Source organism: Podarcis liolepis (genome assembly GCF_965112155.1).
Source record: "Podarcis liolepis genome assembly, chromosome: 10".
Taxonomy (NCBI): Eukaryota; Metazoa; Chordata; class Lepidosauria; order Squamata; family Lacertidae; genus Podarcis; species Podarcis liolepis.
Window position 1 is genome coordinate 53,389,052 of NC_139562.1, and position 15,576 is coordinate 53,404,627.

The window sequence follows — 15,576 nt, forward strand, 5'->3', positions numbered from 1 at the left end:
AAAGCGGTCAACAATTTTGGGGTGGAAAAGATTAATTTGAAAATGCCCATTTTTCATGTTAAATCTCTTTGTTAATACTTTTGACCAACTTTCCTTCAAAGTACCAATTACTGTAAACCTGGCGTTAAAGGCTTAAGTGGCTACTAATATCATACAGAATAATTTGAGTAGCTCATCAGAATGGAAATGATTTTTATCTTAACATACAGCTATTCATCAGTCATCCTCACTATAATGCAGGCTCCATAGTTATTGCTAGTTGTAAAATGAGAGTTTTGCCTAGATGACTGCAGCTATTCATTTCAAGACCCCATGCATTTACTTCCAGTGGGATCAGATTGTATAGAATTTTTTTTTACCTGTCCTCCTATTATGAATCCACGTCTTTGTGGGACATGCACTCTGCCCAGGATTACAGTGGAGAAAAAAAGTACAAATAAATAATATATATTAAATTTTGTTTTCAATTCCATACTGTTATGGACACACCAAATCTCCATGCAATGAGAAGCTTCCTGGGTGAAGCCTTAGGTTTCCTCTGGCGTATTGGCATTTCATAATATTTATGATAAAAAAATTCCTTCCAGTAGCACCTTAAAGACCAACTAAGTTAGTTCTTGGTATGAGCTTTCGTGTGCATGCACACTTCTTCAGATACACTGAAACAGAAGTTGCCAGATCCTTCTATATAGTGAGAAGGTGGGGAGGGGTGTTACTCAGAAGGGTGGTGGGAATGGGAGATAGGCAGATAGCTGGGAGAGCCTGTTGACGACTCTTAACGACTGTAATAGGTCTTACAGGAAAAGGCAAGGGGTGAGAAGGTGAGAATTGGTATAGTCATGTATAGTGAGATAAGAATCCAATGTCTTTGTTCAGCCCAGGTTTTTCCATTGTTTTAAGTTTGGTAATGAGTTGTAATTCAGCAGCTTCTCTTTCCAGTCTGTTTCTGAAATTCCTTTGTAGTAAAACAGCTACTTTGAGATCTTGTATAGAATGTCCTGGGAGATTGAAGTGTTCTCCTACTGGTTTCTCTGTTTTGTGATTCTTGATGTCAGATTTATGTCCGTTTATTCTTTGGCGTAAGGTTTGGCCTGTTTGTCCAATATAGAGAGCTGAAGGACACTGTTGGCATTTGATGGCATACACAATGTTAGACGATGAGCAATTAAATAGTCCCGAGATGGTATGTGTGATGTTGTTGGGGCCAGTAATGGTGTTGTCCGGGTGTATGTGGCAGCAAAGTTGGCATCTGGGTTTATTGCAGGCTCTGGTGCCAGTGTCTGTGTTAAGTCTGGTTGTGGTATTATTGTGGGTTAGGAGTTGTTTAAGATTGGGTGGCTGTCTGTAGGCAATGAAAGGTCTTCCTCCCAGAGCTTGAGAAAGAGAACTGTCATTGTCCAGGAGAGGTTGTAGATCTCTGATGATGCGTTGTACTGTTTTAACTTGGGAGCTGTATGTGATGACTAGAGGTGTTCTGTTATTTTCTTTTTTGGGTCTGTCTTGCAGCAAGTTCTCTCTGGGTATCAGTCTGGCTCTGTTGATCTGTTGTCTAACTTCATCTGCTGGGTATTTTAGTTCTGAGATCTCTTAGGTGAGAGTCTCTGTCTGTAGAGTTGGAACAGATAAAACCACAGCGGACCTTGCCACCAAACTCTGCCAATTTGTCCTTACCCACAACAACTTCAAATTCGGTGATGACCTGTTCCTTCAGATCAGCGGCACAGCAATGGGCACCCGCATGGCCCCACAGTATGCCAACATCTTCATGGCAGATTTAGAACATCAGATCTGGGAATGGGGCAGACAGCACCCTAAGATGCTTCCAGAGACATCCCAGCTCTCTAACCTGCCCTTTCTTCACACATGTGGTTTGATTGTATCATCCCCAGCCAAAGCAGGGAGGAGGAGGGGGAAGAAAGCCAGGCCCCCTTCTCTACAATGACTCTCCTTTGTCAGCACAGCCTCTGCCCATTTCCTTAGCTGTTGTTAAGAGCTGCTATTGAGAGCCACCATCTAGTCTCCTCAACAAAGGGAGAGTTCCAGCAACTTTGCCAGGACTAAAAAACTCCAGGCAATCTGCACTGATGGAAGAAGGTCCATTCACAGAAACCAAATAACTGCTGATTTGAAAGAGACTCAACCCCAAATGACAGCCAGCTCAATCCCTTTTGGCATCTGAGGTGCAGCACAAAATGGTATTTCTGCTGGCCAGGGAAGAACGGGTGAGTGAAGACATACATTGGAAACAAGGGTGGGAAGAGACCAGTAGTGCCACGAGGCTGCATGGGCATGGGCTGCTGAGGAGGTGGTAGATCCAGCCTTCAAGCAGTGCGCCTTGGGTCAGCATGTGATGCTGTGGTATCATTAGCTGGGTTGCCTGGATGGAGAGATTGGTGTGGGTGTGAACAAGCTCTGCCTTCTGTCTGGCCAGAATGGAGTCTACCATACAAATCTAATCACTTCTGCTTCTGGCTCCTGGTAGGTTGCTTACAAGCGAATGCAGCCCTCAGCTGGCCCTGATATAGTGAGTCCAAACAGACTTATTCTCAGCTAAATGTGTATAGGATTGCAGACATGGGCACAACAATGACAATGGACACTTAAATCAGTATGGGGCTGTGTTCTGCATTTGGTATTCCAGTGCATTCATTCAAGTACTTGACACATACACACTGCCTCTAGTGTGAGTATGTGTAAGCCTTGCTTGATAGCTACTTCCCTGAGCTTGGCAATCCTAGAAATTGCCACTTTCTTGTGCTATGTTGCAGTTTCCCTGGGCAAGCAACTAAATGGCAAATGCACACGCCTTTCCATTAGTCACCCACTTGCCGCATGTTATAGTAATGTTCTCTGCTTCTATGACAGGTGAAAACCAGTAGGGTTTGCTTTGCAGATCATACTGCTTCATTCTTGTTTTTTGTTAATTTTCCCTGCCAGAGAAAGGAATATGTCTGCACTTGGGGACTTCTCAGTATCTTTCCATGTGCACTGGATTTTCTCTCCAATCCCCTTAAGTGCAAGGAGAAGGAAGTAAAGTCATGGGTTATTGCCCTTCTTGGTGAGGCTGGGATAAACAGGTAAGGGAATGTTTGCCCTCCAAACCAAAATTTGGATTACCATCCTTTGAAAAGCAAATGAGCAATTATAATGCTGAAGTTTCCATTCCAAATAGGATGGCTGCATTAAATTCCAGGTGGCTGTGGTTAGGTTTACTTTATACCATTTCCGATAAAGATTTAGACATGACTCAGAGTGGCAAATTGTAGCATGCCCATGTAAATCACACTCATATTTGTGGTTTACCCTACCCTTTCATAACTTACTGAATGTTTATTTTGTTTCCATTGCTGGTAGTGATGAGATTACTTAGATCTACTGCAGGTATGAATGTCAATGGTGAAAAGATATGACTGAAAGCCATTATTAATAAGACTATCTGGTAAATAGATTTAAACCTGCATGGCAGATATATAAATAGCATTAAAATGTATTCTTGGCAATCACAGAGTTCCTGGCTTTTTATTAGGTATAGTGGAAAAAAGCTCCATGTGTGTTTATTAGAGCTATAGACTAAAATACACCTACGGTCTTTTTCGCTGAATTCCAGAGTCAAATGCTGCAATTCTTCACCTAGTTATTCATGCATAAGTTTTGTTGAAAGTCAATGGACTTGCCGAAGCAGAATTAATAGGAGGATCACACCTTAAAAGAAACACAAAATGAAAAGAATTAGATAATTATAGGTGTGGAAAGACCCATAAGGCAATTTCATCCAACCCTCTGACCCTAGAGAGAATCCTCTACCTGTTAGCTCCACCCTGCTAGATTAACCCATGCAAGCTAGACCAGGGATTCTCAAACCATCTATCCCCATGGCCCACTTGAGACAGCTGAAAATGACTGAAGCCCACCAGACACAAAATGGTGGTGCAGAGGCCAGGGCCAGATTTAGGTTTGATGAGGCCCTAAGCTACTGAAGGTAATGGGGCCCTTTATATGTCCAGTTGTCCTTTGTCAATGTAGGCACCCTATATATAGAAATGAGCAAACCAGTGATACTTTAGGGAGCAGGCAAGCAGGCAGGGCCCATTACTTACATCATAGCAGCCTACACAACACACAACACTGTTGCTGTATGTAGGTTTTATTTTATTTGTTTTTTATCTTATATTTTGGAAATGTACATCCAGATTTTTTCCCTTCAATTTTTTGGGGGACCCCCCAAGAGAGTGGGGCCCTAAGCTATAGCTTGTTTAGCTTATACGTAAATCCGGCACTGGCAGAGGCTGAGCCAGACACAAATGATGGCAGAGGGAGGCAGAGTTTGGCAGTTACTGATATCATTTTCTACTCCTATCTAATCCATCTTTAGAAATTGCTAAATTCTTTGCCACAGAGTTTTCCTTGCGGCAAAAACGGTAACAGTGATAGGGCTGGGCAATATATTGATATACATCGAAAGCAGTTTCAAGTCCATATCATGATATTGGTTTCATAATTTTTGAACTGGTAATATATTATGAATCATAATGTGTGTGTGCGTGTGCGTACACACAAAAATCACAATGAGGGAAAAACCGTGAAGCCAGCCAATGCCTCTACATAGTTCCATCCTTATTTCAGACATTGTGATATATTGGTAATGTTTAGCTAGTGATATATCGCTGTGTTGAAAACCAGGTATCACCCATCCCTAGACTGTGAGAAATGGTTTGCCTGCACAGTTGGGCAAAAACCACCCCAATCATTCATATTCTAGAAGGGCTTATTCCCTGAATTCAGAAAATTCAGAATTCAGACACACATCTCAAGAAAGCATGGAGCATTGTTGTAACCCAACCTGGTGAAGGATGGTGTAAGAAATCAATAATAATAATAATAATAATAATAATAATAATAATAATAATAATGCACAACAACTGGCTGCTGCCAGAGCCAGGATGCTGGACTTGATGAATGAACAGCTAAATAAGGAACTTACTAAATACATTTTTAAAGCCATAAACTGCTGATTTACAAGATGTGATAGATATCCTTGAGTGACATTAGATCAAGTGCCAAATATTGTACCTCATCTTGGCACTGGTATGTGGATGTCCATCATGTAAAATTCAACCTGGCAGTAGATTTTAGTTTATGTATATTCAAATGCTTTAATAAACTGCAAAAGCACTTCACCCATTGGGACTGGGTCTCCCTTTAGTGATCTGTTTCCTGCAGAAAAGATTCTGCAGGGTGTGTAAGGTCTACGGCAATGACCCTGGTGAGTTTATATGATGCTTATTTCTCTCCTTCATTATGCTGATGATTGAGACTGAACTCTTTTAAAGACCACTGGGACATGGGGAGAGGAGGGTTCATTAAGATGCACAATATGCATTCACCAAGAAAGCATACAAGAAAATTGAAATGAAAATGCAAGTTTGTCAGGTTGGTGTTTTAACTGGTGGAGATGCTGCTGGCTGAGAATGTTGACCAAGACACTGCTGGTTGACGATGGCTATCAAGCTGTGTGCCTTCTGTCCTCAAAGGGTATAACATTCTTTTAGGTTGTGCCTACAGCACAGAAGTCCATTATTGCAGCAGTCCAGGGGGTGATATTGCCAGGAGATATTTTCAGGCAGTACATTTTTTGAGGACAGCTCTGTGGTGATAACATTATATGATTTCTTGATACTATGAGAATGAGAGAAGGAAAACAACAACTACAGTACACAATATTCTTTGTAAGTGTACAAAAGATTTGCCGGATGTGTGGATGAGAGGTGATATACTAGACATTTAAAAAAAAAAACTTTTGATGAAATCCCTTGCCAAAAGTTCAAAGCTTCAGAAGCAGGGAAGATGACAATATTAGTCAAAATGTGCAAGGGGATAAATTAACTGTTTTGAGAATTGAGACGGAGTAAGTAGGTAAAATTCCGTGTAATGAAACCTGTGCTGTTTAATTTAGAAATGATTTCGGGTGCTTCCAGATGACCTGTTTATTGATTTGTTTGCAAAGATATTCAGTAATGTTGGCTATTGAATGAGCACATCCTCAGATGTTTGTGGGGTGGTTAGAGGATGTTGCGCCAAAACAAATGTTAGCTCACACATTTCTCCAACACTTTCCTTGTAATAATAATAATAATAATAATTTTATTTATATCCTGCCCTCCCCAGCCAATGTTGGGCTCATAGCAGCTAACAACAATAAAAATAGCACAGTTTACATAAAATCACAATCAATTAATTAAAATACATTCTAAAATCAATTCTGAATCAAATTAATGGCAACCATTGGGCTAGAGTTCTATGAGGATTACAGAAATGCCTGGTGGAACAGCTCTGTCTTGCAGGACCTGCAGAAAAATCTCAAGTCTAGTAGTGTGAAAACTCTGATCTTTTTAGGGAAGGGGGTTTGTTGCACGTGAGTTCCCAATCAACTACAATTGTGCAACCTGAATTTGCTGATATGTGATTGTATGCTGCCCCCAAATAGTGACATTCTGGAAGCACCATGGTGTCATGGCAAACAGTTTCGGCTGCCTCATCTAAAAAATGGATAACATAGAGCTGGAGACTGTGCAGACAAACTATGCTTTTAAAAACAAGGATTGCATAATTCTATAGCATTGTATAGCTCTTAATAGGCACCTAATTCCACCCACCCATCCCAATAAATACAATTTCTGACTCTTCTCAGCAGTGCCCCTCTAGGGGATAATCACTCTGGGTCTGTTCAAGGTAGGGAGAAGAACCATCCATACTTAACCTATGCTAATTCATTACTACAAGATGTGATAATGGCCACTATCTCAGTTTTAGATACCTTTTTAAAAGGGACTAGATAGATTTGTGAAAGATAGTTCTCAGGCCCACTGCAACAAAGTTACACAGTGCTATTTTAAAATAAAATACGTATCATTCAGAAAAAAATCTGGGAGGTGATCACAAATATGTCTTTTCCCAGCAACCTTTGAGATTGTCTGATCTTGATGTCACCTCTTCAGAATATGTTGATGGCATGGAATCTCTCAAAACAAATGAACCAATCAAAGTAAGGTATTTTGTGAGCAATGGGGGTGGGGATACCATGCTACCAGGAGGAAGGCTTTGATGAGCCATTTTAGTATATATGGAATATATATTTGTATGGGCTGAAAGTGCCTTGAGTAATGTCTGAAGTGCCCATCACCACCATTAAGCTGTCTCCTGATTAATGGTCAGCCTGCAGCAAAATAAATACCGAAGTGTCAAAACAAGCAAAAAAGAAAGAAAGAAAAAAGTCCCAGCAATCTGTCCTGGGTGATATATGGACAGCAGCATGCATGCCCTGCTTATATGAATGAACATGCCTACTTACTGAGTTTGATCTCCCCAAATATTTCTAAATCTTCTTCCCAAATGATGGTTAGTTAAAGCCGAACAGATTTTTATGTAGTCTCAAACTGCAGAGCCTATTGAAAACTCATTATCTTCAAATAGGATTACACTCTCTTAATATGAGAGCATGCACATTAGAATATCTCATAAAAATCAAAAGTTCCAATTTGCTCACCATATGTAAATCCAATTCAAAATATTTCCATAACATACATCCTGCTAGATGTTGCACTATTTGTATGTCACTCTGGAATGGATTAATGCCATGACAGTCTAGCCTGAGTTTTCCTGCATTTGGTGTTTTTAAACAGTTTATATTTGTTATCATATCAAAGACAGGCTTGCAGTTTTCAAAAGGAAGAAGAGAACACAGCGCCCAAGGCTCTTCCAGCATTACATTTCTTATTCCATTTTATCTTTCTTGGTTTTGACTAATGTCAGTAACAGCTACTGGTAATAAACTGCTTGTTACAGCTTGCTCTTGCCTTCAAGCAGTGGCTTTGATACATTGTCAGCCAATTGGAAGCATTTCCTGATTACATTTCCAAATTGCTTGTTTATTGATCGAAAGTTAATAAAGCAAAAGACAACTTTATGGGCTTAAATTAAATGAAGGTTTCCTTTGATGTTCAAATTATCCAATCAACCAATGTGCAGTCAAATGTAAGCATTTGAAAGTTGTATCTGGAAAGGAAGAAATGTGCTAGATAAAGGGATTCTAGCAAAGGCATTGTATTGAAGGGCTAATGAAAAATAGTCTTCAGTTACTAGATAGATATTTCACTCATTTTCAGTCTAGGAGGGAACTGTGGATTTTTTAAAAGCAGAAAAAAATGCAAAAATGCAAAATGCACATGTAATTTGACTAATTATGATTCCTGCATCTTTGATTAGCAGTCATAAATAAAAATGTTTTCAAACAAAACCCTGCCAGACTAATGTGCTAATGACCATTTAGTTAATCCAGATAAGTAAGCCAGGTGATGAGAGGAACACACCAAAGAGAGGTGCCTCCTCACACTGCCTCACAGGAGCCTGGGACTTGTCTGACCATTCCTAACAGCAAGTGCTGGTGGACTGGCTGGCTGGGCTCCCTCGCCTGCCTGCTTGCTTGCTTGCTTACGCAGAGGGTGTCTCAGCTCCTGGCAACCAGCACCCCCTGGCCAGCCCCAGAGGCACCATTCATCCGTGGAGCTTGTGGCCAGGGCTGCAACGAACAGGTATGCAAGCCTTTGGGAGGCAGAGATGCGAGAGGGCATCAGAAGAGGGAGGGAAGGAAAGATGGACAGAGGCCAGTGCTGCCCGCGGCACCCCTGACCATCATTCAAGGCACCCCAGGGTGCCACGGCACACTGGTTGAAAACCACTGCTTTAAGTGGTTATAAGCATGCTAGGTTGCAGCTTTGTAGCGGTCATTTGTATGAACATTTAGGCTGTGATCCTGAGCACGCATAAGTGGGAGTAAGTCCCATTGATCTCAATTGGATTTACTTCTGAGCAAGCAGGGGCATACTGTTAGTGAATTCATTTTTTTTTTTTAAGTTGGAATTCAGCTGAATTTGTGTGAGAGCCATCAGTTGTTAGAACCCAAGTGAGATGAACAAAATAGAAGTGATCAATGCAGCAAATAGCAAGGTATGTATTGTGAAAACTCAGCCCAGCGAAGTGTAACTTTACCTACCAACTGATGGGTAAAACTGTGTGTCCTGGGTTCAAAACTACTGGCTGGATTCAAGTAACTGGTCCTTCCAGCGGAAGCCCATGCAAGAGGGGAAAGCAGAAATGCTTGTGCTTACAGAGAGATCTCCTTACATCTGGAGTTAGGGCTTGGCAGAGTGCCCAAGGCTGGGTCCAGGAGACTGGCCCGAAAATTATGGGATGCATGAAGGGGACCAGGGTTATGCATGCCTTCATGTAGAGCATGGTCTATTTTCTATCTTGACATTGTGATGTCAACTGTGTGGCTGAAAAGTAAGCCTCAGCTATACATGATTTAATGTCACCTGTACATTAAAAAGACTGAACATGGCTCGAATTGCATTTCTAGAATCACACTTCTTCAAAGACCTTATTTTCAGTATCAGTTAAATGTTTTGCAACAGTATACTGTATATACACATTATATACATTTAGGGCACAAGCTGCAGTGGGTTATGTTTTACTGAAAGCTGGACAAATAAGATTGACAGGTTTGATGTGGCACCTATTCTATAGCTCAGTCTAAAAGCAAAATATTAGCAGCTTAATGCTGTGATTTAAATGCATATGACGAGGGTAATCTTAGAACATACACTTTCTCGGAAAGTGTATAATTATGCCAAAGCTGAATACATTATGTGTTTTCTCGGCTTTATCCTCCACAGGAGCGCACAGTTCAGACAAAAGGGGCAAGACTGACCAGAGAATAAAAGTATACAGCTTCAGGTAATTTTTCTAAATTCACTACTAATGGAACATTTAGAATATATGCCAAAATCATAAGAGCAAAATCTGCTGGATGGCAGGCTAGCAAAAGTACGTTCTTGCTATGCTCCTGTTGCTTTCATGGATTTAGCAAAGAAAATGCTTTGTATGTTACCTTCATGCCTTCCTTGCAAGCCATGTTATGTACTTGTGTCTGTTTGGGTGTGTGCATATAGAATAGTAGAATTGTAGAGTTGAAAGTGACTCCAAGGGTCTTTTAATCCAACCCCCTTACAAGGCATGAATCTCAACTAAAACATCCATGACAGATAGCCACCCAACCTCTGCTTAAAAACCTCCAAGGAAAAAGCCTAGCACATCTGTTCCACTGTTGAACAGCTCTTACTGTCAGAAAGTTCTTCCTGCTGTTTGCTCAGAATCTCCTTTCTTGTAACACGAATCAATTGGTTTGGGCCCTACCCTCCAGAGCAGGAAAAAACAAGCTTGCTCCATCTTCCATGTGACAGTACTTTAGATATTTGAATATGGCTATGATATCTCCCACCAGTTTCCTCTTTTCTAGGCTATAAATGCCCAACTCCCTCAACCATTCTTCATAAAGCTTGGTTACCGGACCCTTGATCATGTTAGGGGTCAAATGATAATGCCATACTAATGGGAACTAGAAACACTGCAGCTTTGTCTGTTTCAACAGTGTAACACCCATTGCTAAATAACCCCTCTGCATATGGGACTGGAGAAAGGTTAATAGGAATTGGCATGTGTACACAGTTAGTCACCATTCACTTCTAAGACTGTAGCAGGGCTTTCCCCAGCTCTCTGTAGTTAGTGGTAACTATTCTACAAGAGTTTGTCCATCTGTCTACGTTTTCAGGAAGTTATTTGTATGAAATGGCCCTTACCACTTGTCCCAGTGATTTAGCAGCTAAAGATACAAATAAGAAAACCATGCTGCGGGCCCAGGTACAGTGACCTCAAGGCCACTCAAGTCCGGGTGAGGGAAGCAGTAAAAATGACATAACATCATGGGATTGAAATGACCACTACTTTTTCGATTACCGATAGGCATTGGGTATGTATCCTGAATCAACCAACCTAATTGTGGTTGATTACTTCATCAGAGTTGATCCTGGGTTAAGGATCCCCCCAGGATGCACAACAAATACAGCGATCCCTCCAGGATGCCATTTGGGGAGTTCTATGGCCTATTAGCCCTCAGCTGAGCATTCAGACAGAGACCTCCCCCCTGTACCCCTTTTACCGGGGTACCCTGATAACTGGATCATGAAGGGGGGTTAGGGATCCTTCTGATCCCCCTTGTTTAGACTAAGGATCCGGCCCAATGCTGAATTCCACCAGCAAGTTTTGACAGTAGCTATGAGGCAGGCAAAACCCACAGACAGGCCCAATTGGTCTGTAGGCAATTTCTCCCTGGCCCTGAATATAGTGACCAATCAATTCTATGCACAGGGACAGAACACGCAGGGTGGGTGTTTTGCTGACTGTGGTGCTGACTTCAAGTGCAGTCAGTTAAATGAATTGGAGGTAGATGCCTGCCCCATGTCTTGCCTTCTTTTATTGACCATGATTGGCCCATTTAATTCAAATTGCTGCAGAGTGCCAACAATCCCTGCCACCAGCTGAGGCTGATGACTCCGTCAGCCAGTCACACAGGAAAGGATTTTGGCTCTCCATAGCTGTGCCAGGCTGCAACAGCTGCTGCCAAAATGACAAGTGGTATTTAGAAGAAATCTTTGTGCTGGAATTTACACAGGAATAGGGAGACAGAAGAAATTTGATTTCGCTTGCATTTTAATGAGGAATGAGGACTGTCCCCTAGTCACACTTCAAAATTTGCACTTCTGTGAATTTTGTGATGTAGTTATATATCTAAACAATGTATACAAAAAAATAATAATCTGTTGTTCCCAGTTCTTACACATGAAAGCAACTCTTGAAATAGTTTTGTTGAATCAGGCTCAGTCTGATCAAAGTTTCAACTTAAACTGCTTGTCCTTTTGATGTAAGTTCATACAATGTCCACATATACCCTGAAGTAAAACATAGCTAACAAGTCAAGCCTAGAAGGCTTAAACCAGGGAGGGTGGTAATCCTTTGAATACTATTACAGTATTTGTCACAGAACAAACTAAGCAGACTTAGCATGGCCTCGGCCCAGTATACCTGAAGGAGCGTCTCCACCCCCATCATTCTGCCGGGACGCTGAGGTCCAGCGCCGAGGGCCTTCTGGCAGTTCCCTCACTGTGAGAAGCAAAGCTACAGGGAACCAGGCAGAGGGCCTTCTCGGTAGTGGCGGCCACCCTGTGGAACGCCCTCCCATCAGATGTCAAAGCGATAAACAACTACCTGAGATTCAGAAGACATCTTAAGGCAGCTCTGTTCAGGGAAGTTTTTAATGTGTGACATTTTAGTGTATTTTTGGTCTCTGTGGAAGCCGCTCAGAGTGGCTGGGGAAACCCAGCCAGATGGGCGGGGTATAAATAAATTATTATTATTATTATTATTATTATTATTATTATTATTATTATTACTACTACTACTACTACTATTACTATTACTACTACTTACCATTTCCTCTATATACCAGGGTTGGAGAACCTGTGGGCTTCCAGATATTGTTGGACTGCTGCGCCCATCAGCCCCAGCCAGCATAGTCAATAGTCAAGGATGGTGGAAATTGTAGTCCAGCAACATATGGAGGGCACCAGATTGGTTACAGTTTCTGAAAAGTCTTCCTGATGTACTGTATCAGCCTCTCTCCTTTAAATGACTAGGCAGACAAAGGAGGCACTATTGCACTAGTGTCTGAAAGACGTCTGATTGTCCATTGTGGGAACAGGATCTTGGCCTAGATGAGACTTTTGTTTGATCCAGCAGGGCTCCACTTTTGTTTTTATGTTCTCTAAAGAGCATGAGATTCTTAAGCAAATGGAAATTAAGCACCTTAGCTGAAATGGGACCAATATATACCAAGTAGAAATTTCAGGGAATTTACCAATTTACCATTTTTTTCTAAGTCATATATTTTCACAAACTAAGCTACCAATCTAAGCATTTTGGATACTGCTGATGCTGTTCCCTCCCCCTCCCCAACACATTCTTTTTCAAACAGCAGATTAAAGCATTCAGTCCAGAAGCAATTTTTCATGTCAAAATCTCTGTTAATTGACTTACTGAATATGGGTATGAGGCATGAGCCTTTTTTTTTTTTTACTTAATTGAGCCCTAAGCATCCATTTTTAAAATAAAAAGTAAATATCCCCTGTGACTGTTTAGCTACCAAATAGCATTATTGTTAATAATTTCATAGTGGCAGCTCCGCAATTAAAGAAGACACGCCAGTCTTTCTTCGTGAAACTGTAGGTATGTTTTGCATGCCATTAGCTGTGCTAAATTGCCATGGCCTTGCTGTTACCTTATGCAGCTTTGGAAATAATAATCAGCCATCCTTAACGCAAATTTTCTCTACCTGTTCTCCGCCATCTTCTTGGGTCATTTTAAGTGGGCAAAAGCCCTCATTGGGAACATTAGCTTTGTAACGTTTGGGCTTTCTTTTCTAATTGGTAGTGCTGTGCTGAAGAATTATTCTGTATTTTTTCCAGTCATTCTCCATCAATGAATAAAAAAAGAAAATTATATATTCAATTATCAGGGAGGGAGGGGGAAATGATGGCAAAATCCTTGTGGGTAGGGTATTGGGTCTTCTGTTTACCTTTTGAGGGGTTTTGTAAGTGTCCTCTTTTTCATTCTACAAATCATCTCTCTAGTGGGCAGGTTTCTGCAGGTTTGCCAGAGCTTCTTGAAAACCATATGGTGTCTTCAGAGTGGCTTTCCTAGAAGCACAGGAAGCAAGGAAGGCTGTCTAACATGCTCTTGATAGCTGTTGATGGTCACTCTTTTTTCAATGAACTAAAGTTTGAGTTTTTTTAACTTTAAAAGAAATCAAGGTGAAGCAAACCAAAATCAGTAAGCCAATCTTTGCAATGCATAGCTGAACTATGGAACTCACTCCTACAGTAAGAAGTGATGGCCATCAACTTGGATAGCTTTAAAAGATTATTGGCCAAATTAATGGAGGATAAGGAATGACTACTAACCATGATGACTATGCTCTGCCTCCACAGTTAGCAATGCTTCTGAATACCAGTTGTTGGAAAACACAGCTGGGGAGAATCGCTGTTGCACTCAGGGCCTACTGATTCAGCATTCTGAGCACGCTCAGTCTTCATTGGGCTGTTTTTGAGATTTTTAGAGTTTTTTCTAAGGCTTTGCTGTAATTCTGCAAACCCTGTGGTATGTGGGGTGACCTAGGCAGAGCAGTGTTGCTCACCAGGCTTCCAAGTGCCATGTATTGCCAATGGTTACCAAAAAGGGAGGGCCAAAGCAGCAGAGAGCTGGCACGGTGTAGGTGTGGTGGCTGGCCCATCAGGTGTGCTCTGCTGCTGAGCCCACACTATGCCCAGCTCCCCTAAGCCTGCTGACACCTCCCTCTTATATATATGGATGGAACTATTTTGGTTGCATAAGAATCTGAACTCTCAACTGAACTTCACAAATATTAGTTTATACAATGTCTGGGTTTTTTGCTTTCATTTTTCTCTGTCTTGCCCCAAGCCTTTAGGATAGGATGGAGTGGATCCAGAAAAGAATTGAATTCAACAACTTATCCTTTGAAATAGTAAAAAAATAATGTTAATAAGTATGCCAAAGGCCATCTCGTTAAACCATCTAGAATGAAGCCATTTCAGTACAATCTATTTCTTTTCTCAACTCATCCAGTAGGAAATTGGTGGGTTAAAAAAAACAACTTCTTTTTTATATTATTATAAACCAATATTATTATAAAGCAATATAAAGCTATTGCTATTTACATTTCTCTGGTAAATCAATTCTTTATTGTCATCTTTACTGCTTTTTGTATACCACAGATTAGTATTAAATATGTTCATATCTTAATTATTTACCATTTTAAAAACCTTCTCATTTACATGAAACTGTTTAAAAATGGCAAATTATGTCTATTTTTCCAGCCAGTAAAGTTAATAATGATGAACAAAATCTTCACTTTTAACTGCAAGTCAAATGTGCATCATAGTCAAGACTGTAGCTATGTTTAATTTTAAAACAAGTGAAATACCAGAGGCAGTTTGAAATTCAGACCATTAATTGGATTCCAATTTTGTTTAATTTTAGCGACAGTAAACTGGTGACAGAAGCTATTGCATGCAACATTAACCTTTCGCCTCTTACATAACAAACTCGCCCAGGGTCTCCACTTGAAGGTATTTCCAATTACAGTATTGTCAATATAACAGGCTAGGCCACACACAATACTGTATTCTCTCTCTGTGTATATATATCTACATACATAGATAGAAGGGAGTGTTCTGATGGTTGACCCATGCTGGCTGGAAATCTTTCATTGCTTCTTTATCCCATATCTAAAAATTATTCTTACAAAACAATTCACAAGCAGTGGTGAAGTTGGGTAAATTTAAACTCTGCGCTGAATGGTCATGCTGTTGTCTATCTGTCCCCCATGTTTATGAGGTAATATGTATTACATTACTTTCTTTGGTATGAGGTGAGTCTGTTGGCTGCATTCAGGTAGCTTCCACATGAATAACAGCTGTTATGTGTGTAGACTCTTCTGCCCATTGATGAAGCCGTAGAATCACATGCTCAATGAAATCCTAGTGAGTTAGCAATATCTACCTTCTCCAGCTCTTGCTGGCCCTCAACGAATATTGGATGTGAGTTAAT

General features: G+C 40.8%; 1 long non-coding RNA gene across 1 annotated transcript in view; it reads right to left on the minus strand.

Moving 5' to 3' along the window:
* The window catches only part of LOC310687978, a 118,282-nt gene that overhangs the window by 29,586 nt on the left and 73,120 nt on the right, over positions 1-15,576 (minus strand). Inside the window, exon 2 of the long non-coding RNA XR_014516704.1 lies at positions 3,586-3,702. This is a non-coding gene — a long non-coding RNA (uncharacterized lncRNA). The remainder of the gene's footprint in view (positions 1-3,585; positions 3,703-15,576) is intronic.